This window comes from Triplophysa dalaica, chromosome 7, assembly GCF_015846415.1.
Source record: "Triplophysa dalaica isolate WHDGS20190420 chromosome 7, ASM1584641v1, whole genome shotgun sequence".
Classification (NCBI taxonomy): Eukaryota; Metazoa; Chordata; class Actinopteri; order Cypriniformes; family Nemacheilidae; genus Triplophysa; species Triplophysa dalaica.
The window spans coordinates 3327003-3352531 of NC_079548.1; the positions used below are offsets into that span (position 1 = coordinate 3327003).

At 38.9% G+C, this 25529-nt stretch overlaps 1 protein-coding gene across 6 annotated transcripts in view; it reads left to right on the forward strand.

Moving 5' to 3' along the window:
• LOC130426355 (RNA binding protein fox-1 homolog 3-like) overlaps positions 1–25529 on the forward strand; it is a 176578-nt gene that overhangs the window by 115367 nt on the left and 35682 nt on the right. The gene's annotated exons all lie outside the window — the stretch shown is intronic.

Here is a 25529-nt window from a genome sequence, read left to right on the forward strand (position 1 = left end):
ACTTCTAGTATGAAAGTGATAAGAAATGTTCTTTCATAGGAGAAGCTCTCAGGTTTTTCCTCAATTTATTCTTATTGCAACGCAGTATAAATAACTAAGATTTTTATCCAACACTTGCGATTTCTCTTTTCCACGGAGCAAGTAGAGAAAGTTAAAGGCTGTTATCTCTGATCAGGACAAGCGCTGGTTTTTCTCAGTCGTTTTATTTTCACTTAGTGACTTTTAAATGAGCATTTCATTGAATGGAGTCAGTTCTTGAGTTTACTGGAGTCTGGTGTTTTTATGGAGCGTTTGCTAGATTACGTTCAGCCGGACGGTGAGAGACGCTTGCTGAAGATCAGGTGTCCTGGGAGTCTGATCTACTTCACGAGAGATTCTGTCGAGAATATTTTATGTGAGAGATCATAGGTGTGTGTGTCAGCAGGTTTAATCTTTCTATTATAAAGTGTAGAACACAAAGACGTCCGATAGACAATGTCGGCTTTGATGACTTTAATGTGAAACTGTGATCTTTGTTTTATTTGCTTTACCTTTCATTTCTGAAATGCGTCTTAACTTTAACATAATATGTGCTTGCCAAACCTCTTCAATGTTGTATTTATCTTAAAGAGTTTTGTTATTAAGTCCCCTCATGTGGTTGTAAACCTGTGTGTGAGTCTTTTTTCAGTGAAACACAAAAGAAGATATTTCGAGAAATGTCTCTGTGGTTTTGTGTTCATACAATGGAAGTCGATGGGGATCAGTTTTTGGTTATCAACGTTCTTAAAAATATCTTATGAAGAAGAAGGTCAGTCACTGTGGATTGAAATGATCTGAAATGACTTTTTATCATTATTACCATAAATATTTAATAAAAAAAAATCGCTTTTGTTATGTAAAACAAACAAATAAAAATCGTTCATCTAATTCAGCTAAACAATCTCGGAGACATAAGAGTGAGAAACAAGAAGACATGAGGTTAATAGTGTACAGGTGTCTGTCTGTCTCTGAATGCTGCAGTGCATTATGGGAATTATGTGCGTTTGCTCCTCATTTGAATATTTGTTTGGGAAACAGATGTTCATTTTTAGAGTCACACCTTGGGCTCTTTGTACCCTGCTGTTCTCACACACACACACACATACACGGAGACACATAAATGGACAGCAATGAGTGTTTAGGGTTCAAACCCTTCACATCTGCATTAATCTCTCTGAATGAAGCTTCATGTAAAGAGAAACATGCTCAGGTGATGGAGAACTTAATGAGACAAACGTGAGATCAGTTTGAACCCTGAGAGAGGGAGAGAGGGGCATGATTTTTGTGTTTTTCCTTAATAATGAATAATTGAAGAGAACAGGGACTTTAGTGTGGAACAAGGCATGATGGTAATGGACGAGAGAGAAAGAGAGAGTGAGAGAGAGTGAGAGAGAGACGACCAGCACAATTCATGGCACCGGGGTTAAAAGCCATAAATTCTCCAGATTTGTAACATATGGTGTGTTGTTTGTGGGTTTGTATAATTCCTCCCCTCAGGACGTGAGATGTGGAATGAGATTGTCGATGTTCTGACCAGAGGCTCGGCCCACGTTCCTGCTATAACAGCACCTGCTTCATATTGATTAACCATGAGATTTTCATAAACATGTCTACAGAGAGAGAGAGAGAGAGAGGGCTGCTTGGTGGAAATCACGGCTCGAGAGCGTCGTTTTGTGTACAGAAATGCACCTGACGTGATCCAACAAACCCTGCGAATGTCAGTGCATGGGCATCATTCGTGGCAGGGATGCTGATCGTCATGACGATGACTCTGATAGTCGGATAGTTTCCCAGCCGTTGTTGTTGCTGTGTGGCCGGCAGCGTTGCGGCCAGGAGTGCGCTCGGGGACAGATAACATCGACCCGCGTTTGATCTATTTGCTGAGATTTATGGTGAAGAGCATCATCCCGACGTCTGTGATTGACTGCACGCGATGTCCGGAGAGCACTGACACGCTTCCACTCAACACATGTTCAAACACACACAACAGACTCTAGTTACATGTCTGTAGAAAGAGTTTCATAAAGTTTTATATCATCACAATTCTTGCACACAGACATAGATACGCTCTAGTTATGTGCTACAATACGTCTGTTCCTCGATTCTGATTGGAAGAGGAACATGATATTAAATCTGATTTGATATGAAAATGAATTATTTTACAGCAGTTCTCAACCTTCTGGTATGATGTCATGAGTCTCTTCTCCAAATGTGTTTTCCTTCAAAAATCGCTTTACCATTAAGAGTCATAAAACTGTTTAATCTGGTTTATATTGTCACACCGGGGGCCACTAAAGCCCTGCGGTGATGTGTGTGTGTGTGTGTGAAGGGCCGTAAAATGTGAGCACACTGTGACATTAGTGTTATGGGATATTGACCAATTTTTGGAGAGTTTATGGTACTAATCAAAGGTCCTGCGTGAGGTGAAGATGAATGTGTGTTTGTGTCTGAGAGCAGAAGGTCACAGAGAGAGTGTGTTATGTTTCACAGAGAGAGAGAGATGGAGAGATGGAGGACACGTCTTATGTCCATGTGCTGTTGTTTTATACCAGTGAAGTTTATTAAGAGGGAAGTAGAGTTCAGAGTAACATCCCATGTGATTCACTGCAACACACCAACACTTGAGATGAAATCATTTAAAAAAAGTATTAACACTTTACAATAACGTCATATTTTTTAATTGAATAAAAAAAAAAATTGAAGCAAATATAAACTAAAGTTATGATCGTTTTGTTTCAGTATTATTAATATTTATCGTTAAGTTTTTTTTTTGTAGTATTATTTTTTATGTTAATTTTATTTTATTTTGCAAAGGTTTTGTATTAGTAATTAACTTTTCTTATGTGTTTGTTTGCTATACAAGTTAACTTGGATTTGTTACAGTTTTTGTTTCTATTTATTTCAGTAAATAATTTAAGAGCCTCATCTTATTAAATCTTTTTAATACTATTTTATTAAATAAACAAACGTGTTTTAATTGTTTTAGTTTGAGACTTTAACTAAACTAAACCTTGTTATAAAGTAACAATAAGTAAAATATTTTATATAATGTTTTACATGTATAATCTTTGTTAATGCAGCTCTAATGCAGTTGTTCGTTGTTCCTTCAAATTGTGCATTAACCAGTTTTTTAGATATAATGTTTGATTTGAAATTTGTTTCAGTAATTTTTGAAATCAGCTAAGATCAATTAAAGATTTAGAAGTATTGTTTATGAACATGCATCAACAAATCAAACCTTATTGTGAAGTGTCAACGATTCTATATACACAAAACATAGAGTAGCTATTGTTTTTTATACCTGATTAAATTAGTTCATAATAGATCTGATAATGTCACTTGTATTTCTTCTACAGATTGATTGTGGTAGTGTTAAATGATCAGATATATCTGTACTCAGACATTGTCCAGTATGAGGCATCCCTTTCATCCCGAGTGATGGGACGTGATGAGCATTTGTCACAGTACTGAATATCCACATGGATGGATTCATCTATTGTGTATTATTGATCTTTATTGTGAGAGTTTGATAAAATCATCTTTGATTGTTTCTTCTTCATTCATCCCACTTGCAAATGAAGGTTGAGCACATTGCATTGTGGGATGTCCTTTAGCAAAGCTTCATTTAAAGGGATACTTTACCCAAAAATGAAAATTCTGTCATCATTTACTGACCTTTGAGTTGTTCCGAATCTGTATAAATGTCTTTGTTGTGAAGAACACAGAGACAGATTTTTGGAAGAATGCGTATAACCAAACAGATTTTCCCGTAGTATTAAAATGTACATATATTTTTTTTGCTCTGTTATACACACAAGAAGATATTTTGAAGAATGTAGCACAGAAAACAGTTCTGGGGCACTTTTGACTACCGTTGTATTTTTTCCTACTATGGGAGTCAATGGGGGGAAATCTGTCTGGTTATAAGCGTTCTTCCAAATATCTTCTCTGTGTTTATCAGAACAAATAAATTTATACAGACTTGGAACCACTCGAAGGCGAGTAAATGATGACAGAATGTTTATTTTAGGGTGAAGTGTCTCTTTTAGTAACACAATGTCCACAGGTTAGTCTGAAAATAAAACATAATTAGCCTTGTAGAAGAGCATTTATGAGAACATTACGTGATGTCCTCTAATGAAACAAACTTTGCTGTTTTCACTTGCATGATTGTTTTCCTCCTGTGTGTTTTCTCACATCTCTGCAGCACGGTGTTCTTCTTAATCCAATCACTCGCCTTTTCCTTGTAGCACATAAAAATTTAAAGTTCAGATGAAAACGACCTCTAAAAATAGTTTGTTGACCACCGAAGCGTGGATGAAGATCTTCATGATGTGAACCGGCGTTTTTTAGAGAGAGGAGTGAAGTTCATGTTTGCGTCCTGAATACACGGAGTCAGATGTGTGTGTGTTTGTCTGACAGGATTGTGTTATGGAGGGAATGTACACTTGCTCTTTAAATGATCAGACAAATGTCTGCTAAGTAAAAATGCATGAAGTGCAAAACTGGATTTGAGAAAACATGCTGAGCTCTCGCTCTCTCAGTCAGGGTGTGTTGTAATGGAGAGAGAGAGAGAGAGAGAGATGTGTAGTGTAGTGTGTAGTAATGTGTCTCAGGGTGTGGCTGAGTGCTGATGTATTACACACCATCTGCTGTGAATGAAACACACACACTATTGTTTAAGTGAATGTGTTCAGTTTGTGTGTTGTACTTTCACACTCATCATGTGTGCACATGTGGAGATGTTAAATTATATTTAAGAAGTATAGGATTACATATATAGTGTTATATTTTTCTATAGTGTTCCTGTAGAGCATTTTATGGAATTAATGTTGTCTTAAAGGAGTAGTTCACTTTGAAAATAAATGTTCATGATCATTTACTCGCCCTCATGTTATCCAAGATGTTTATGTTTTTTTTCTTTAGTCAAAAACAAAGGTTTTTGATGAAAACATTTCAGGATTTTTGTCCACATAGTGGACTTCAATGGACTCCAAGCGGTTGAAGGTCAAAATTGCAGTTTCAGTGCGGCTTCAAAGGGCTTTAAATGATACCATACGATGAATAAAGATCTTATCTAACGAAATGATCGGTCATTTAAAAAAAAAAAGCATATGCTTTATAAACACAAATGCTTTGAGATGCGCGTTCAGACTTCACGTAATACATAATTACATTGAAAACTTGCACATTCAAGTTCTAAATTCAACTTTTTTTTTTATTGACCGATCGTTTCGCTAGGTAAGACCTTTATTCATCATCTGGTATGGTTTAAAGCCCTTTGAAGATGCACTGAAACTGTCATTTTGACCTTCACCATTCGGAGTCTACACCGGATGCAGCTTTCAGATAAATAAATGTAAGTAAAACGATGGGTTGAGGGTTTGATTCCCAGAGAACACGCATACTGATCAAATGTATACTGTAGATTGAATCAACTGTGAGTTGCTAAAATCTTTTTTAAAGCCTTCGGTATACCGTAATCTTTATCACACTTATACGCCTTCTTTAAATGAGATTAAAGAATTCAATTAGCATTGCATTCATTTACAGCAGAATACTGTGGCAGCATTAAGCATTCACAAAAGCAACACAAAGTCTTAATAAATGTATTAATGAAACACTTTTATAAAACCACATGAATGAGGGATTTGACCAACACTATTGTTTACAGAAACTTAGTTTGTGTGCACATACAGCTGCATTAATGTCTCACTCTTGATTCAGTTCAGTTTTATTTATAAAGAGCTTTTCACATTTACATTACATTTAGTCATTTATCAGATGCTTTTATCCAAAGCGACTTACAGAGAGATTAGGGAGCAATAAAGCGATATGTCATACAGGAGCAATAATACAGTAGGTACGAATGCCAAGTAACTAATTTCAACAAAATCCTGAACAATACCTGTTGAGAGAAAGAGAGAGGGTTATGGGTTTTTTTGTCTCAAGTATTCACAGAAGATTTGGGTTTTAAGTAGTTTTTGAACGTTGTGAGAGATGTGGTTCACCGGACCGAGTAAGGAAGAGTGTTCCACCAGGAAGGAGTTGTGAAGCAGAATGATTGGGAATGCGATTTACTGCCCTTATGAGAAGGCAATACAAGACGCTGCTGGTTTGCAGAACGCAGGGTTCTTCACAATGTGCATTGTTCCAAAGCAGCTTCACACGAGAAATAAAAACAGAAATACACAGAAAAGGTAAAACACAGCACAGTGCACTGTGTTTAAACAACAAGCAAGATCATTTTAATATGTGCGATGTAAACAGAATTTACCCAACCTTTAAGATAATCTAATATCTAACCGGTGAGCAGGTCAACACGGCCAAGTGCCGTGGAACCCAAACTCCAATGATAAATAAATGGAGAAAAAACCCTCAGCTGGGAGGGCCAGTTCCTCTCAGATGTGTCACAGCTGCACTCAGGCAGTTGTGTGTGGTTGTATTACTTAGAGATGCACCCATAGCAATTTTCTTGGCCGATTTCGGTTTCCGGTTTTATTATAAGTGAAACCTGCCGATTCCGATTTTCTATACACAGCCTATAATTGACAGTATATATAAAACCATATTTACTTTTCTTCAACGCACATTTTCCATAATTACACACAAGACAAATTGTTGAACATTACAATTTCCCCAAATTTCAAAGCTTTGGATCTCTCGCCTAAATAACTCTGAAATTGAAGAACTCTGCGACTGAAAAGAAGTAGAGATTATAACTAAATGTCACTGAATTGACCCTTTTCTCTTTTGTACTCATCTCACAATAGTCTAAGATTACAAGCCTATGGATCAAATAATACTCTTATTTTATTCTTGTCTGTTACTGTTCACGAAACTAACATTGCTTTATTTTCTGAAATGTAAAATAAATTGTCTTTATCTTGGGTCTGTAGTATTAAAAGAAGGGGGTTGGCTCATTTTAGCTGCAACTTCAATAAAAAGATACAAATCTTATAAATTAATTCTACTCTAATGATTTAAATGTATTTTCAAATTTAATTTTTTACCTTTTACGAAGTTTACCAGTTTACGTAATTACGTAAGACAAGCAGGTTGAATCTAGTTTTACACAGAATCGCGGGCAACAGAAGATCAGCTTGAAATCGGCTAGACGTGAGACCGATCATGCAAAAAATTCTGGTCTCTGGTCTACCATATGAAAAAACGGCTGAATCCGGTCTCTGTCAGACCATGCGAAAAATCGGCTGATTCCGGTCTCTGGCCGATCATGAGGAAATCCGTCTGATTCCGGTCTCTGGCCGATCATGAGGAAATCCGTCTGATTCCGGTCTCTGGGCGATCATGAGGAAATCCGTCTGATTCCGGTCTCTGGCCGATCATGAGGAAATCCGTCTGATTCCGGTCTCTGGCCGATCATGAGGAAATCCGTCTGATTCCGGTCTCTGGCCGATCATGAGGAAATCCGTCTGATTCCGGTCTCTGACCGATCATTAGGAAATCCGTCTGATTCCGGTCTCTGGCCGATCATGAGGAAATCCGTCTGATTTGCCGATCATCATGAAATCCGTCTGATTCGGGTTTCTGGCCGATCATATAAAAAAAGGGGCCAATTCCGGTCTCTGGCCGATCATGAGGAAATCTGTCTGATTCCGGTCTCTGGCCGATCATGAGGAAATCCGTCTGATTCCGGTCTCTGGCCGATCATGAGGAAATCCGTCTGATTCCGGTCTATGGCCGATCATGCAAAAAAGCGGCCGATTCCGGTCTCTGGCCGATCATGAGGAAATCCGTCTGATTCCGGTCTCTGGCCGATCATGAGGAAATCCGTCTGATTCCGGTCTCTGGCCGATCATGAGGAAATCCGTCTGATTCCGGTCTCTGGGCGATCATGAGGAAATCCGTCTGATTCCGGTCTCTGGCCGATCATGAGGAAATCCGTCTGATTCCGGTCTCTGGCCGATCATGAGGAAATCCGTCTGATTCCGGTCTCTGGGCGATCATGAGGAAATCCGTCTGATTCCGGTCTCTGGCCGATCATGCAAAAAAGCGGCCGATTCCGGTCTTCGGCCGATCACGAGGAAATCCGTCTGATACCGGTCTCTGGCCGATCATGCAGAAAACCGGCAGATTCAAGTCTCTGGTTGACCATCCGCAAAAAACGGATGATTCCGGTCTCTTACCGATCATGAGGAAAACCGGCCGATTCCCGATCATTTTAACCTAGTTTTCTTTGTTAATGAAGTCATTGTCATACATGATTTCTGGTATTATTATGCAGTGGTAGTACTTGATCCTGACAGAACGGTGCGTGCAGCTATTGACGCAGAAATGACATACTTCACCTGACAAACAAAACGCTCATTACACGAGGTGCTGCGAAACGCTGAGGACTAACCGGTGTTCTGATTGAGTGCAGAGAGACAGATCTGCTGCACACACACACACACACTGCAGTCAGGCGAACACATCTCAGTGATGTCATTTGGAGTGAAATCACATTAGCATGTGTGTGTGTGTGTGTGTGTGATGGTTGCTTTACACAGAACATCTGTTACTGACACACACACTTTGATTGATGTCTCTGTGTGTGTGTGCACGTTTGTGTGTGTGTGTGTGTGTGAGTGAGTGAGAGCAGGTAACACTGTATTAAACATAAACAACCACATACACACAAACACACAAATACATTCAGATCTGAATATAGAGAAAGAGTGTTAAACACACAAATGTTTTATATGATTTAACGTACTAACCACACAAATTGCTCAGGTTTTATTGAGACGAGCACGAAATGTTCTGGTGTCCAAATCAACATCTGTTTTTTTAGAAACCATGTTCTTTCTGCTGTTCGTTGCTTAGACGGCAAACCACATACGTTGTGTAAAGAGCCACCCATTGGTCCAACGACAGAATCCAATGGCGTGGGCGAAGGTATCTCATGTGTTCAGTCTTTCCAAGGTGCTCTTTACAGATGTGCCGCTGTAGTTTATTTTCATCGGACTCCAATTATAATATAAATCGATTCAGACAAAATCCCAATTAATTGGTGATCAAAATTTAGTTAAATAATTTTACGTTTTATTACTTAAATCCTCATATTCTTAGTTATTCGTTCGTTGGGGACCTGGTGTCGCACGGAGTCTCACGCCGGCCCAGTACGTGGATCTCACGGCCACAAAATAACCAGTCTGATATTATTCATTAAGTCTGGTCGCCCCATGCTTGCTCAGAAACATAACAATAGTTACTTTAGTGCCCCATTCTCGTCCGTCCTATCCTGACACAATTATTTTGCGGTAACAACAGACTCCTTTCAATCTACTGGGAATAACAGTCTCTGAAGAATTCTTAATAAATCAATAATAACAATTTATTATGCCAGGCAGGTGCAACGTAAATTAAAAGAATATAATTCTGTATCAATTCATAAAAATGATCAGCAAGATAGAAAAGAAACATTGTCATACTTGCCGATAAAACACAAAGTAATCCGGTACCTCAGAGATGGCGTATTTTTGTAGGGTTACCCAGACGTAAGCACCGCACTGGTTCTCTCGACCGAAAGCAGATGCATTTTTCCCATAGACTTTTGGAGATTGCAAAAAATAAGCTTTATGTATAAGATTTTTATAAGGTTTAGGTAGTTTACACGTTTTGTCTATCAAGATCAGCTTTACAAATGAACACCACAATTGTTACTTTTGAAGCCGAAATATAATGGGTTGAAGGAAAAAGCTAACTCGATGCTATAAACAGACTACACTTAAGGGTCACTCGATACGTCACCAGCGTCAAGCCTCCCACAACTCTTTCAAACTGTACTAAAGTTGTGCTCCCTGGTAAATTATTACTCCGAGAATGAATCCGCATCTACGTTTTAAGAGATTTTAGAGATTCCAAAGGAAGTACTCGCTTTTAGCAACTTGTTAGCAACCGCCGTTTTTAAGACACAATAAGGCTTTAAAACTCACAAGGTGGTTTATATTGGTGTGTTTTATGTCATAGAATAAACATATTTTGAGGTTTTGTTTACCACAGACCTTATTTCGTGCACTTTTCCAAAAACCAATTTTCCAAAACCCTGAGACTTTGGAGCGATGGAACCGGAAGTCCTAAAATGCTAACTCGCTGCCGGGTCTTTCATACAAAAATATATCATCTCTGTGCCTCCCTATTGTGTGGGAGCTCATTGCCAGGCCACCTTATATACACGGATGAGACAAAGAGTCATAAAAGTCTCCAATTAGTTTTGGTTGGTCAGTTTCTCGTTGCCTGAAGGGGCTCCCAACTGTGAGAGCCCTCGGGAAGACACTCTCAGATAAGGAGTGTTTATTCTGTCAATCCATTCTATAGTCAAAGAAATAAGACCATTGTACCCATCACACCAAGACCTTTAAAATGATAACCAACAAGACAGCATATGGTTTGCATTGGTTTAGTAGAGGAGGGGCACAAATCACAACCTAGGTAGTGGGGGAGAAGCCGAAAACTTTTCCACCACCAAATGGTCTTTTGTTATTTTATGAAATGAGTCCGAAAAACAAACCCATTGTTGATCATTTGTCCTGCTGCCTTACAATTGCGTTGTGATTTTAGCGGTTGTGTTTTGTTCATTGGTCAGATTGCTTGAGTTTTGTCATAGTGGATGTGAATGTTGTGTGTGTTTTAGTGTGCACTACATGGCCCTCAGTATGCACTGTAGTAAACAGTAAATAAGTGAACCGTTTTAAATTCAGATGTCAAATGCACTTTTTCATTCTCACCGTCCTGCACTGATGCTGTATGAGATATCTTTTGGGGTTGAGATGATGCTGATGCTGTTTCTATAGTAACCAATGTAGACGGACAGTTGACATGGCCTGCAGTGAGGCGTGTTGATTTCATCAAAACTGTTTTACATTTCTATAACCGCACATGCAGCTCACATCATTTTAGACTTCATTTAGACATTGTTATGCTGAATGATGTAGAGTCGTTTTACATTTGAAGTATTTATGTAAGGTCTTTATACACCTCTTTTACACATTTCTTTTACTGTACAAGTATAAAGGAGGTAGTGCAAATACTGCTTAATGAATAAAAATAATAGATTCTCTCTATTGTCTTTTATTACTTTACTGTATTGAAAAAAAAATCTCTTTATATAAATACAGGTTTGGATGCAAATTTGATTTATCCTAAAAGCAGACGCTGTTTTCTTCGTGCAAAATATAATTGATTTCCTTTGTTTGAATTGTGGGATAAAATGCGACCTGGACACTGAGATGCAGTCAATTTTGTACACAAAGCTTTGGATTGTGTATGTGTCTGTATGCGTGTCCTTGAGTGTGTTTTGAAAGGGTTTTGGCAGTGTTGCGCTCTAAAGGGGGTCGTGGGCAATTAAAGCACACACGCAGCGCTGTTACGGGATCACACACACGTGCGCCAACCCTCCTCCATCCTCCTGGCACCTCCCACTTCTGGATGTGAATGTTGAAGGGATCTTTATTGCTTTCAGAGAGAGAGAGCTTGAGCGCAGGGCGGCGTGCTGCATTCAGCCTCCAGCAGGAGAGAGATAAAGACACTAGAGAGGGGTCTGCGTGTGAATCTGAGCTGATGGCAAACTCAGCGTGTGTGATGCTGTCAGGCTGCGGGATGCTGCCACATTCACTGCACTGCCCACCCGCATACCTTTACCTTCCCGAGGTAAGACACGCTCGTCTTTTATCACCCCGACCTCTGACCTCTTGTCACTCCTCTTCGAAATCACTGATTTACTTTGACTTGCGTTTTGTGTCTTGTGTTCTTCTTGTGATGTTTGACAGTCTTATGGCGCGAGGTTTAGTTTTGGCAAAGAGGAGCTTAGAAATTTGGTTTCGTAGTTTGGCGTCAGTTTGAAATTTGAGCGTGACGTCACTTTTTACGTTTATGAGCCGCAATGAAAGTTGTGTGTCACCTGCATGTGCGACCGTTTCTCATTTTAGATCCTTATTATTAATATTATCATGTAGATATACACATTGTCATGATCATTTAAATAAGTGTGTTAAGTGATTTGATTCTAAAGGTTTCGTTGAAACAAACTCAGTTTTGGTTTTACGGCATTTAAAATTTGATTGAATAATCGAAGAGTTTGGTTCCGAAATGAGATGACTCAGTTTTTCAAATGTTTCATGTTTTTTTACTGTGCATTCCAATTAATATTAATCAAACTGCAGTTGGTCTGTTTTGATTTAAGCCATAATATCTAACATATAAACAATAAATGTTAGCAATAAACAATAAAAACATGATTTTTGAAAACAATAAAAAACAAATATATCTCATTTTGGAACCAAACTCTTCAAGCGTTTTCTATTAAATTGTATTTAACCTGATAATGGTAACTGTTTAGAGCTGTACAACGCAATGTGTGATAACTTTATTAATTATGCAATATGTTTTGAGATAGTCGTTGTCATTTGCATTTATTTTTAATTAGATTAACGAGAAAAAAAACTAAAGATTGTTTGGCCAAAATACATGCTTCACTTTTTTCTGGAAGTAGCTGCATCAATCTAAAACTTCTAAAAATCAATCTGAACTTAAGTATTCACATCATTCAGTTATTGCAAATCAATGTGCACATTTGCGATATTTAAATTTAAATTATTATAATCAGTTTGATCTTGAAGCCCTGACACTTATCACTGTTTTTGATTTGCAACAACAGCACATCATGCAGTTATCACAGTGCGTGTACAGTCTTACTCCAATTTCGCTTGATTAGCTGAAAACGTTTAAGTCATGTTAATGCGTATAATGGTTTTCTTTTATAAGGGAAAGCTTTCCTTCTACCTGGGGAGAGGTAGTTTTTTGCCCATTACTCTGATTTCGCTATGAGAGTAAACGCTTTAGCCGTTTTTTTCTCAGTTTTGTTTCTGTGCTCATGTCTGACGGCGCAATATTAAAAGTCCCAAATGGAAGTAACAGTAAAATAACGTATAAAAGTCTCTCGACTCGAATATTGTTGCATGCGCAGGTACTGCGGACGTGAGAAGAGATAGAGAAATACAACTTCTGACAGTCTTCCTGCTGTATTTTGAACTACTAAACAGACTATCGACGATGACGTCACTGCACGCAGAAACCCGGCAAGTCTCAAACTTCCGTGTAAAGGCGGTTTTCTGCGTAGCCGGTTTGTTTCTTGCATGTTAACATGTTTCTTTTGAAGCAGATATCCGATTCTTTTGTTAACGTTAACGTACTCACTCTTTTCAACTTCAACATTTGATTTTGTGTATAAATGCAGTTTGTTAAAACATCCCTCAAATCAGATACATAGGTTTAATAACTAGACACTCCTATTAACTCATTTAAATAATTGTTTATTTATGCTGATATTGTATATTAGTGCGTATGTACAGAAGTCTTGTGTATGTTTCAGAAATGAGCGTTTGTGAGAGAGTGATATAATGGTGAGACACCAGAGAGCAGTAAATGAGATGAGAGCATCAGGATTACATTCCACTCCTCCCCCATCTGTTCACACACACACACACGCTCGTGGTCCTGATGTTGGGTCCCTTTGTGAAGAATCAGGGCATGCGCTCCTCCAGAGATCTGCAGACATTATTCATGAGCGTGTGTGTGCGCGCGCTCTTAATCGCTCTCAGATTCAAACACACAGCCCTGTTTGCTGCAGCGTGTAACTCTGAATTATTGATATTTTTCATAAATGTGACGAATGAGAAGAGCCGATGAAATACATTAATTCACATATGAACTGAAGTTCAATGATGTTGAGTTGTTGATTCAGAAGGAAACCCTGTCGTTTGGTTGCGGTTTATCTTGTACTGAGTGAATGATGTTGAATGAATTGTTTAGCATTCCTGACAACAAAAAAGCAGATAAATAGTGTTTGAACATCCAAAAAATCGAATGAACCAGTTGAAGAAACGATTAATTTGAATAATGATTCATCCGTGTAATGTTTTACATTGTGCTCATCATGTTTACTGTATAAAATGGGGTGTTTTTTTACTTTGCTGTATTTTCTTACAGAAACAGAGCAAACCATCATTGCTCAATTCAATTCAATTTGATTTACTCAGGGTTCTTCACAATGTGCATTGTTCCGAAGCTGCTTTACAGGAGAAAATAAGTTAAAACACAGCACAGTGCATTGTGTTTATACAACAAGGAAGATCATTCTAGTAAATTATATCTGATAAATGCAGTCTCCCGTTGGTTTATTAATCTTATTATGCATTTAGTGAAATCTTGGCTGAAAGATGTGTCTTTAATCTAGATTTAAATTTGAGTGTTTGTCTGACCCTTGAATAGTATCAGGAAGGCTATTCCAGAGTTTATGTGCTACGTATGAGAAAGCTCGACCCCCTTTGGTGGATTTTGTTATTCTAGTTGTCATCAAAAGTCTGGAGTTTTGAGTTCTTTCGAGAGTGTGACGACTCTTTTATGTAGGTAGGGGCTAAACCGTTTAGGGCTTTATAGGTTATTAAAAGAACTTTAAAGTCAATACTTAATGGGTAACCAGTGAAGGGATGATAGAATTGGGGTTATTTGATCGTATTTTCTGGACCTGGTTAGAACTCTGGCCGCTGCATTCTGAACTAACTGTAGTTTGTTTATCGATGATACAGGACAACCACTAAGTAGAGCATTACAATAGTCAAGCCGTGAGGTCATAAATGCATGAATAAGCTTTTCTGCGTCTGCAACACATGAACTATTTAATAATTTGGCAACATTTCTAAGGTGGAAAAAGGCTGTTTTAGTGACATTTGAGATATGATTTCCAAACGACAGGTTGCTGTCTAATATAACGCCTTTAACTGTATTTGTTGGAGTAACAGTGCAGCCATCAATTTGCAGGTTATAATCCGGGATATTCTGTTTACGTGATTTTGGTGCGATAAGTAATATTTCTGTTTTATTATAATTTAAAAGAAGGAAATTACTAGTCATCCAATGTTTTATATCTTCGATGCACTCTGCCAGTTTGGATAGCTGCATCTGCATAACAGTGGAAGCTAATTCCATGTTTTCTAATAATGTTGCATGTATATGGAGAAAAGCAAGGGTCCTAAAACCGATCCCTGAGGTAATCCATAATTTACTTGCTTTAGATTTGACGATTCCCCATTTAAATGGGCAAATGAAGAGTATGGAGGTGTAAAATGTAAATTGAAGAGGTTCATAAAAAAAAGATCACAGTGAGATCTTCAATAATATTGACTCTTGATTGTAGACTTGACAAATCTGAGCTCAGTTTGTCACATTGTTGATATAAATTCTCACACTCTAATGACAGTCACATTTGTGACATTTCAGACTCTTTTTTTCCAGGGGAAATTTCTTAGACACAGATGAGACACAAATATGCTCTCCACAAATTCACGGATATCTATAAGAAATAACTGAGATCTTAAAGAGATTTGTCTGTGTTTGTTCTCCGTCTCTTCTGTGTAACTGTAATGTTCAGTGTCTCTCTCAGGAGATTGGCTCTTCTCACAGCAGATCTTGACTGATGGAGATCACTGTTGTCACAGCTGACAGTGAGATAGTAATGTGATCATGTGATCGAGGGGCGGGACACTAATCTGGTCAGTGGGTCAGAGCTCAGCTTGTCTTGACTCATAATAAACTCTTTCTGATTCATGACTGATGTCTGTGTGTCTGTGTTTGTCTCTGTGTGTGTTTGTGCATATAAGTGTGTTTGTAGCAAAGTCTGTGTGTGTGCTTGTGCATGTGTTTTTTGTGTGTGCGCGTGCTTGTGTGTGTGTGTGTGTGTGCGTGCGTGCTTGTGTGTGTGTTTGTTTGTGTGTCTCTGTGTGTGTTTGTGCATATACGAGTGTTTGTGTGTGTGTTTGAAACAAAGTGTTTGTGTGTGTGTGTGCGCGTGCTTGTGTGCTACTGTAAGTATTTGTGTGCCCCTGCTTGTGTGTGTGTGTGTCCATGTTTGTGTGTGTTTGTGCATATAAGTGTGTTTTATTGAAACAAAGTGCTTGTGTGTGTGTGTGTGTATGCGTGCATGTGCAGGTGTATGTGTGCATATTTATATGTGTATGCAGGCGTTTGTTTGTTTGTGTGTGTGTTTGTGCGTGTGTGTTGAAGTGCGTGTGCTACTGTAAGTATTTGTGTGCTTGTTTGAAACAAAGTGTGTGCTTGTGTGTGTGTGTGTGTGGGTGTGTAAGTGTTTGTTCATATACTGTACATTTGTGTGCTAGTGTAGATGTTTTTGTGTATACAAGTGTGTTTGTTTAAAATTAAGTGTGTGTGTGTGCGTGCACTGGTGTTTTTGTCTGTGTCTATAAATGTTTGTGTGTATACAAGTGTGTTTTTTTATTTGTTTGAAACAATGTGTATGTGTGTTTGTTTGTAAGTGTGTCTGCGTCCCTGCTGCTGTTTGTGTCTCTCTGTGTGTGTGTAAGTGTTTGTGCATATACATGTGTGCATGTGCTTGTGTAAGTGTTTGTGTGTCTCTTCCAGTGCTCTAGATGTTCATTCATGATGTTGTGTAGTCGGACTCATCTACACAGAATGGTCTCATTCATGTTCTCAGCTCTGATCTTGTGCACCCGTGACATATTTTACACGTCTGTCTCTCATTCAAATCATCAGGCGGTCGTCAGAAAGACCTGTGAACAAATCCAGTTCAAGTGCCCAATATTTAGAAATGGCCAAATTGTGTCTCCAATATTTAATATTTAATTACATTCTTATAGTTTGGTCAGCTGATCTCTGCTTTGTTTCATATTCAGAACTGACACATGGCTGTATTTCTCTCTCTCCTTCTCTCAGTGGATGGTTTAGTAGTGAATGACAGTGACAGCAGAGGGTAAATGACAGACAGCGGTGAGAGGCATGTGCTCATAAATTGTGGGCAGCTCGGGGTGATTTACGAGATGCGTGTGAAGACACAAGATCTGTCTTCAACAGCTCAGTGGCTTCACACGGCCCGTTCTCCTCTTTATTAATGATCTCGCCATCGTCCCGTCTCTGCGTTCGGCGGTTTAATTTCATTTCCATCAAACGCTGACCGGAGAGGCGACTGATGTGTTTAAAAGATCATCCCTTACTCATGGAGACATCCAGATGAAGAATCATTATTCACTCCAAAATCACACTTGTGTTTGAAAAGTAGGAAAAATAAATGATAAAAGCTCAGTTAACGGTTTATAATACTCATGTACTGCACTGAGCAGAACCATGTCAATCCAATCTGACCGTTCAGACAGAAGTGCCTTTCCAACAATCCAGTTTTAATCAGATTTCAGACCACATAGACATTTGGATCAGGTTTGAAAAAAACTTGTGCTTTGTTTTTGTTTTGTTTTGACTACAAACGACTAAATAGATTTAATCCACTGAAAGACAGAGAGTTTTCAATCCTTCTGTTTTGTGAATGTTCTGCATCTTCAGGGTTACACAGAACAAAAGCTTTGGCTGGTGTCCAAACGTGTGGGTTTACTGCTGAATGTCTCAATAAGAATCTCCTCTCTGTAATTCACTTACATCATACATTACTGTCAGATGTCAACGGACGAGACCAGAACGAGAACACGATGAGACAGGCTGACGTCTAATGTAACTGTGATCAGGTTATGATGCTCTATTCAGGTAAACCTGTGTGAAGCTTCCAGCATTGAACAACTGTGCCTGTGTGTATGTGCGCACATGTGTGCCTGTGGGTGTGTGTGTGTATTGATCTGAACACACAGCTGATGTTATTTCTTTTGTGTTTATGAAGTCGGTCTATTAAATCCAACAAAGACACAGCAGGAAGAATAAAAAGTTTGATTTGCTGGCATGAAAAAAGCTGTAAATGCAGCTGGGCTCTGTACAATAAGGTGTGACTGTCAAGAACAACAGTGCAATATTAAATGACAATATTAAGATACAAATAAAGATATAGTCTCTTTTTCTTGATTTACAAATGTCAGCCCATCCTGTAAAGATGTTTGCACAACACAATGTTACAAAAACTTTGAATATAGCTACTAAGAGTACTTTTAAGTACAAAAACTTAAAAAAAATAGATGTAGAAGATTATTGTGGAGACAGCAGGTAACAGCTTCAGTTCTATGTAAATTGTCACATTTATGATGTAAATGATTGTGAGGTAAAATTAGATGAGAAAAACAAATATCGATGCCAATTCCTGTGCTTGTGTGTGTGCGTGTTGCGCCTCTGTGTCAAACCTTAAGCTCATTTCCATATGTTAATTAGCAAATATATACTTTGATAATTATGACTGAGCTTTACATTAAGCCTAATGGGACACATTACGCTTTATTACTGTTATGAAACTATAACACACACACACACACACACACACACACACACACATGAACGTCTGAGAGCGCATGTTTGTTCTTATTAATGCAGATCATATATCAATGATTATTATTTCTGATTTAATCTACAGATGGTAAGATTAGTTCATTACTCTGAATCACTTTATTGTTATATTTATCATACTTATATATTTTTATGATTATAAATGAAAAATAATAGCAATTATTTTGTTCATTTAGTGACACACACGCACACATCTAAAAGTGAAATCCACTGGATGGATCACAGCGAATTGACTGCAGATCTGCTGTGTTCTTCAGTGTGTGTGCAAGTGTGTGTCTGTCCGATTGTGTGAGAATGTGCGCACGAGTGCATGTGTGCCCGAGTTTGTGTGTGTGTGTGCGCACGCACAAGTTTGTGAGATCGTGTGTGCGCGTGAGTGTATGTGTGCTAGAGTGTGTGTTCATGTGTGGAGAGTGTGCGCTCATCTGTTTGTGTGCGTGTGTGTGTGATCAGTGTGGTTCTTTGAAGCTTCTTGTGTGTGATTATCAGGAGTCATTCAGATCAAATATGATCCAGCCTCTGGAATACTGAGCTCTGATCTATCTCAGAGTTATGATACAGATCGTGCTTGAGTACTCGCTTCACCCCGTCCCATGACACACACACACACAAACCAATACACACTCTCACACACAAAGGCTTATATGTGTTTATAGTCTTTCACACACACGAGCGCATTCATACTCATGCAAACACGGACACGTTTTGTCTTTATTGCAGCAAATGTAAAGAAGCGCTCAGCCTCAGTGCAGATGGATAAAACATGTGTTAGATGTGATGTGTGCGCTCAGTTGTGTGTTCTGCTCGCGTTTAAAGATGAGGTCATCTTTGTCAGAGAGATGTGAGCGATAGATCCTAGACTTGAGTTCAAACAGGAGTTTACTGTACGGTATGTTCTGACAGAAGCCGTCTCTCTCTCTCTCACTCACTCTATCACTCACTCTCTCACTATGAGACTTTAGATGAAAGAAGACCAAGTGTGTGTTTTGAACGCACAAATTCAGGTCATTTGTGTACAGAATCTCATGACCTCATTCAGAGAAATACACTGTGGTCCTCAACACATCTCATTTATGATCTGTTAAACCCCAGACTGACTGTGAACTAGATCTCATACACACTTCAGATTATAACTTTTATAAATTATTAATGCATGTGTTTCTGTCTCTTTTGTGCGTTTCTGTCTGTCTGTTTAAGTGTGTGTGTGCATGTCTGTGTGCGTGTCTGTGTGCGTATTTTTGTTGTGTTTGTGTGTGTGTCTGTGTGTGTGCGCGTGCATGCATCAGTGTGTGTCAGTGTGTGCATCTGTATACTTGTGTGTCTGTGTACGTCTGTGTGTGTGTGCATGTGTGTGTCTTCGTGTGTGTCTTTGTGTGTGTCTGTGTGCATGTGTATGCTTGTGTGTCTGTGTGCATGTGTATGCTTGTGTGTCTGTGTATGTCTGTGTACATGTCTGGGTGTGTGTGCGTGTCTGTCTTTGTGTGGGTGTGTGTGTGTCTGTGTGTGTGCGTGTGCTTTGTGTGTTGCATGCAGTTTCTTCTTTCATTGCTCTGAGCAGTACATGAAGCTCTCAAATAGAGGAATTCTGTAGCACTTAGTGAATGAATATTTTATACAGCGTTCAGCTTCACCAATCCTTAAAGCTTGACTCTGCTCCTCTCTCTCTCTCTCTCTCTCTCTCTCTCTCTCTCTCTAGATCTTTGTGTGAAATTGTGTGTATTTTTGTACTGTAACAGCCTACAGTTACCGTAAAAATAACAAACTATCACTAGGACTACAAATATAGATTTCTTCTGATTATTAATAAATTAAACAGTTTATCATTTGTGTGATTTATTGTTGCTGATGTTATTTAAAAGCAGTGTGTTTTTGATATAATGTTGACATTTAAAGCTTTAACATCAGTCTGACTGTGTGTGTGTGTGTGTGTGTGTGTAACACGTGCGCTGATATCATAGAGAATCTGCAACAGTTCATATCAATGACATCATCATTTATACCTTCCTGCTGTGAAGTGTGTGTGTCGCCAGTCGACAGAAGAGAGTGCTGTTTTCTTGCGAGCGAGTCGTTCCTCCGTGTTTAATTCCTCTCTGAATGTTTCCTTAGTTGTCTCTCTTGTGATCTCTGCGCTCCTCTTTCTCTCTCATGTAGTGTCAGTGTACTGTGGTTATTCCTCCTGTGCCGTGTGAAGCTGGAATAAAGAGGTGAAGTTTATCCCATGCTTTGATCTCTGCGCTAACATTCACCAGCAGAGAAATGAAAACAGCGGCACAGGACAAACCTCTTCATAAACAGACATTTCATTCACTCCACTTGTCAAAAGCGAGTCTTGTTCTGAATAGCAATGAACCCGAGTTCATAAAAAAAACACTTGAATCCTTAGAATGATGTGTTTGTGATAAATGTGCTCGTGTTTCAGAAACATCTCTAAGGGTTTCAGATGCTGGTTTATCAATTGTCTTTCATGGAACTACTGCAAGGGATCAGGCTTTGTTGTGTCGCTTTTATAGCTCAGGGGGTTTGTGTGAGTTCTCGGTGGTGTTTCATTTAAGTATCCACTTAGTCTTAAGTCTTTCTCTTAAAACTGCTCAAGAGAAATAAAAATAAGACGATTGTGTAAACACGTGAAGACTGAGGAGGTGTAAAATGAATGTAGATTGTAGAGATCAAATCATCTGGATTTGGGTATATCTGATGAGAAATGTTTGAGTTCATATTGAGATCTTCAATAATTTTTGGACTGTTGATGGCATACTTGACAAATCTGAGCTCAGTTTGACACATGGTTGACATCTCTTCTGAAATGATAGAGACAACTTGACTCTTTTCTCAGTCGATATACTCCTTTTCTGTAACGTGTAAAACAGGTGCTTATGAGGTCCGAAAGAGACAAAAACACTATAAAAATAATTTTTAAACTTTGCGTTCGGTTTTATAGTGGCAAAGAAAAACTTTTGAAATAATTTTTTCAAAATTGCTTAAATGATAAGTTTTTAGTTTTTGTAAATAAGAGTAAATAAGTAAAGTGATTCTTTCTATATTTATGTCGTGCAGATGAAGAAAAAAGGCCATACAGGTTTGTGCGTAAAAGATAATTTTTGAGTCAAATATCGACAACCATCCATTGGTTCAAATTGTAATGTGTAAAATGTTCTTGTTTGATGAAAGCGTGTATGTTCACTGTAAAGGCTCACACATGATGATGTTTGTGACAGTGCGGCTGATGTCATTCTACAGCACGTGTTGAGTTTCCTGTGTACTTTAGAGAGGTGAGATGTGTGTCATGTGATCTTTCTCTCTGAGACGTCTCCACAGGCCCTGTGTGGGTTTAGCTTTACTCCATTAATCCAGCAGACTAGGCCTGAAACCCCCCGATCGGCAAACAGAGCCATGAATGATTCAGGGAGATCCTCATGCCAATTACACAACGTCTCTATGACAAAAAAACAGCCCAGGGTTCGATCGAGAGAGAGTTCCTCTGCACAACACATATATAGAAAGAATCACTTTATATATATTTACAACCACTTAAAGTCGCACTAAATACATCACACTTGATTTGATTACTATAGTTATCTTACTTTTCGATTGTATACATACTTGAACTATTTGTACGCAGCCCAGCTTGGCAATATGAATGTACATTTTGTCATGCCAATAAAACACACTTGAGGCAGAGGCAGAGGCAGAGGCAGAGAGAAAGAAAGAAAGAAAGAAAGAAAGAAAGAAAGGGGAGAGGAAAAGAGAGTGAGAGATGGAAAGAGAGTGAGAAAGAGAGGGAGAGAGACAGAGACAGAGAGAAAGACAGACAGAGAGAGAGAGAGAGAGGGTGAGGGATGGAGAGGGAGAGGGAGAGAGAGAGAGAGAGAGAGAGAGAGAGAGAGAGGTAGATAGAGAAAGGGGAGAGGTAAAGAGAGATGGAAAGAGAGAGAGAGATAAAGAGGTTGGGAGAGAGAGAGAGATAAAGAGGGTGGGAGAGAGATGGAGAGGGAGTGAGAGAACGAGGGAGAGAGAGAGGTAGAAAGAGGGACAGAAAGAAAGAGGGAGAGAGAGAGAGAGAGAGAGTGTGTGTGTGAGAGAGAGAGAGAGAGAGAGAGAGAGAGGGGTAAAAAGCAGGTAGGGACACTGACCAGATCTTCAACCCTCACTCCGGCGCGTGTGATTCGGGGCGACCTGATTATTCGGCTCTCCCCGAACGCTCTCTCAGTGGAGTCATTACAGAGAGAGAGAGAGAGAGAGACATTACCGCATCAGCTCCTGCTGGAACATCTCTCTATACTTCCTCCGCTGGGAAATCTCAGGCTTTCATCAGAGCTCGAGGAGGGAAAAGAGCTTCACGATCAGATCTCTTTACCTCAAAACACACTCGCACACACACACACACACACACACACACCGCTGTTGTTTCTCTCACAAACAGGCTTTGATAACCAAACGGAGACTGCCGGAGATGTCAGTGTTTGTTTTGCAGTGGTAAATGAAAAATTGCCTGTTTTGAAGCATGTGTTTTCTACAATATCCAGAGTTATGAAATACACGATTGACTTAAGTTTTGCTGCGGCCCCCGCAGAGATTATGAGCGTGTAGTGTTGGTGGCAGTGAATACATATGCCAGCCTTCATGTGCTCTGATGCAAGTAGGAACATGAAAAATGGCCCATTTGAATCGTCTTATACAATATCAGGAATGGAAGTCTAGATGACAGTGTCATAAAAAGATTTGTTCTTTGGATAAAGAGAGCAAGCAGAGAGGGAAGAAAGAGAGAACATTGCCAAAAGGAATTTCTTACTAAGCATTTCGGTCTGGTTTTCCTGTACTTTATGTACTCGTCTATCACAAGATTCTTTCGCACGTTTCCTTGATGAAGAAAGTGACCTACAGTGAAATATTTACACTCGTTTTATAAAAGAACATATGAGAAGAAAAGGTGAATGCTTTCAACAAGCCAAAAAAAATCTGTCAATGGGGTTAGAAAAATAAACTACATTTAAGGATTTTCTCAACCCATTGGCAGATTTTAAATAGAGAAATAAATAAATGAAGAAATGAATGAATGAAAGAAAGGAGGGGGATGAAGAGAAGGAGAGAGGACTCGACTTGTGTCAGAATTACAGTAAACTTTTACAGCTTTTAAAAAGCTCATGTTCGACATCATAATGTTAGTAAAGTGTTTCATCGTCATTTTATGGCTGTTTTCTGACCCCGACAGATCGATGCTCTATAGATGCTGGAGATTTAGGAAACACCACCATCAGCACTTCACACAAACACAGACTTCAACAACTCACATGGTCTCCTTAAAAAAGACGAAATTCGTTCATCATTAACGTTTCTTTCGTCTGCAGAACACATAAGAAGATATTTTAAAGAATGTTGAAACATTGAAACCCATCGACTTCCATTGTATGAACAAAACCACTGAGACATTTTTCAAAGTATCTCCTTTTGTGTATACAGGTTTAAAACCACATGAGAGAACACATGACGACAAGCTTTTTCATTTTTGTCTGAACTGTCCCTTCATTCCCACACATTCATGGTTCTCTGCGAGGGAAAACATTCAAGTGTTTCCCACAGGAGCAGTTCAGTGTAACACACACACACACACACACACACACACACACGCTTCATGTTCTCATCTCTCTTCCGTCTGATAATGTTATCAGATGTGATTTATTCAGGTCAAACACTCAGGGCTGTTTATATTACAGGAATCCGTTCTCTGTGCTGAAGAATGACTCCTCTCACTTTCATCTGCTTTTATAAATAAGAACTTGTATATAATTACAAACTTTTTAACTCATTAGCTTTTGTCATGTTCTCAAGCATCTTCTTGAGGTCTCACCCCGAGAGGATTATTAAACTGTGTCGCAGACATTCATCACTATTCTGACCACTCATTTTTGTTCAATGTTTTATAAAAAAAAATTAAATAAAACAAAACAAGTGCTTAAACCATCCTTAACAAAACCATCCTAAACAAAACCATCCTAAACAAAAACATCCTAAACTAAAACATCAAGTGTTTTATTAAGATCACAAATCACTTAACGGAAAGGTTTTTCTAAACATCTATTATTCCCAGATAACAACCTCTCAAACTAATAACACACCGTGACCTGGATGCAGCAAATCAAATTAAATATAAATATGTCTTTTAACAACGACATCATATTTACAAACGACCAAATTCCCTGTTTGTGACGTTTAAATGTCGTTTATTTCCTTTAAACCGAAAGCAATCGGCTTTCCACGTGGAAGGTCTGCATTCGGTTAAAGTTAGCTAATAAAATATTTCACATTTCATGTACAGTTTTTTTTTTGTTCAGAAGCCGTGTATTAAACTGGATAATGTACACGCAGCCGGCTTTTATGGCAGGGCTTATTTCTGCAATAACAACCGGCTGCCCGTACATTATCTCTTACATAATGATCCTGCAAATGTCGCCACTGGCCAATCAGAATCAAGCGTTTTTTTTCCAGTATTAAAATATTTCAGTGAACCCGTCTCTATAGTCTCGTGTTAATGGGGAAGTTCGGTCTGTATTAGTGTATCATTCTAGCTTCTTCCTAGAGTCGCTCGATTGCCTCGACATTTCAATCCGCCCGTCTGATGTCCGTTCATGAATCCAGGTGGGATTCTGTACGGTGGATTGAAATTGAGCACTGCGCTTTGTGGCACATTTTTAAAGGTACGAAACACGGATTACAGTAAATGTCAAGAATAGGTGTACTGAAGACTCTGTACTGAACCTTTACACAAATGTAACATAGTAATCTGCACAATACCTGTCATCATTTCACCTGAATACTTAACCACACTTTGACATTTCATGAAGAAGTTGTGATGTTGTTTGTCATGCTGCTGTGAGAGGTTGCCAGGGCTGTGCTCTGTGCTTTGTGGTTGCTAGGGCTGTGCTCTGTGGTTGCTAGGGCTGTGCTCTGTGGTTGCTAGGGCTGTGCTCTGGGGTTAATAGGGCTGTGCTTTTTGGTTGCTAAGGTGTTCTGAAAGGTTTTTTAGCTTTTGCTGTGTTGCCTATGTGGTTGGTAGGGTGTTCTGAGTGCTGCTGATAGAGCGCAACTTATGTTACATGTTCTTAAAGTGTGTCTACACACACTCTTGACTTGTCCACACAAGAGTATGTTGTCAAGTTTGTCAGTTTTTTCCACTAATATTTGATTTCACGGCTCTGTGGGCTTTT